The sequence below is a fragment of the Poecilia formosa genome, unplaced genomic scaffold (assembly GCF_000485575.1).
Source record: "Poecilia formosa unplaced genomic scaffold, Poecilia_formosa-5.1.2 Scaffold158, whole genome shotgun sequence".
Classification (NCBI taxonomy): Eukaryota; Metazoa; Chordata; class Actinopteri; order Cyprinodontiformes; family Poeciliidae; genus Poecilia; species Poecilia formosa.
This window is the reverse complement of record NW_006800097.1, coordinates 245,276-247,315: the sequence shown is the minus strand read 5'-3', so window position 1 is coordinate 247,315 and position 2,040 is coordinate 245,276. Positions and strand designations below refer to the sequence as shown.

At 39.9% G+C, this 2,040-nt stretch overlaps 1 protein-coding gene and 1 long non-coding RNA gene across 2 annotated transcripts in view; both read right to left on the bottom strand.

The window, feature by feature from the left end:
* The window catches only part of LOC103146392 (H-2 class I histocompatibility antigen, Q9 alpha chain-like), a 285,415-nt gene that overhangs the window by 212,011 nt on the left and 71,364 nt on the right, over positions 1 to 2,040 (bottom strand). The gene's annotated exons all lie outside the window — the stretch shown is intronic.
* Positions 714 to 1,940, bottom strand: LOC103146408 (uncharacterized). Its single transcript, XR_477134.2, has 2 exons — positions 1,470 to 1,940; positions 714 to 1,012 (listed from the first exon to the last, which is right to left on the bottom strand). It is a non-coding gene; the product is annotated as an uncharacterized LOC103146408 (long non-coding RNA).

The window sequence follows — 2,040 nt, the reverse complement described above, 5'->3', positions numbered from 1 at the left end:
TGGCCTCAGATTTGGAGGCACTGAGCCTCATCCCGGCCGCTTCGCACTCAGCCGCAAACTGCTCCAGCGAGAGCTGCAGATCACGATCTAATGAAGCCAACAGGACCACATCATCCTCAAAAAGCAGAGATGCGATCCTAAGTCCACCAAAACGAATCCCCTCAACACCTTGGCTGCGCCTAGAAATTCTGTCCATGAAAGTAATGAACAGAATCGGTGACAAAGGGCAGCCTTGGTGGAGTCCAACTCTCACCGGAAACGAGCCCGACTTACTGCCGGCAATGCGGACCAGACCCTGACACAGGTCATACAGGGACCTGACAGCCCATATCAAAGGGCCCGGTACCCGATACTCCCGGAAAGTATGCAGATCCCAGAGTGGATCTGCATGCAGATATATGTTGATTCTACATTGAATAGGTTAGGAATCAATGTTGATTCAACCTTCATCTGAACGTGGATCTGCATGCATATTTGTGTTGATTCTACACTGAGTAGGTTAGGAATCAACGTTGATTCAACCATCATCTGAATGTGGATCTACATGTAGATTTGAGTTGATTTTATATTGAATGAAAGCTAAGGATTTACATTTTTAGGTCTGATAAGTCTACATCATAACATGCCACTAAAAGTTTCTTCACTGGTGTTAAACACTATATTATTGGCAGATGATGGGTAAACTGTGTACAAAAGTTTAAAAATAACATGGATTTGATGTAACATTTTATTTAAGAAAAGAGGGACAGATCTTTAAACATATTTGATTCCTTTTTCACTGTCAAAACAACAGTCTGTTGTCCATAGAAGAACAGAGTCCATGAGGTTAAGCTTTGTACTGTATGAACTAGGGAAACAGTACAAGTTGTGGTAACCCCAGTTTGACTCTGGTTGGCGTCACTTTGATTCCTTGCGATGTTTTCCTCTTGTTCTGGCACGTAATGAAGCCACTTTTTGACAGTTTTGCTGCAGTCCTCAAGAGTCAGCTTTTGGTCAAACTGCAGAGCAACAGCTAAAAAACACAAAAATAAAAGTGAGGAAGGTGCCAGTTAGAAAGATGATAAACATTTGAAAAGTTCTGAAAGACATTGAAAGATTAAAAAGTGTACTGGTTACAGGTCTGAAAACAAATACAAACCATATAGTTCCCAATGTACACTCACTGTTAAATTAATATGTATCTTAATCTTTACATATACAACTACATTTACCCATCAAGCTGCAGTATAGTGTAGGATTTACGATATTGATATTAAATCAATATTTAAAATAAAGGGTTGTTTATCAGAAAACCTAACGATAAAACTCAGGGAGGATCAGGGTAGATTTAACACACCAGAGTTAGTTTAATAGTCCAGTTCAGTTTAGCCAGTTACCAATCCAAGAATCAACAGACTGAATCAGTCATTAGCAGGTTTAGTTCAGTGTTTCACCTGCCTTACATGTTAAGTGTTTCCTTTCTGCCTCACCTGGATTGAATCTGTGGATGATTAACAACCTTCTGCACTTCTTGATGGCTGCAGACGATCATGCAAACAACTAACTCAGCTGTTCTCGAACAGAGGCTCATTTAAGCACGTCCCTAAGCACATCATAATAAAAAGTTAAAAACAAGTGATTAATATCACAACAATTTAAAGCCCACCTGGACCAGCCAGCCTTACACTTCCTTGTCCACCACATGCTCTTCCAGACCAAACAATAGGCCCCGCCCTATTTTAAAAATTCAAATCCCACAAAATCTCGCAAGATTTCATACTTAGGCCTGGAGTGGTGGGTAGAATGAAAATAATACAAAATGAGACACGACCTCAATTATTAAAAATATCCGTTTTGCCCCAAAATAACCAGGATTACTATGGGCACAAAACAATGGCCTTATTTTTCAATAAACACATTTAAGATCAAAGTAATATTGAAAAACTTACCATAAAAGTGTTCTGTGGAGAATTAAATTCAAAGGCCGGTAGCAAACAAGCCAGCAGCAAAGTGGCTTTTTGGTGGGGACAAACCACAAGTGTAAAATTGGGGAGGTGGACT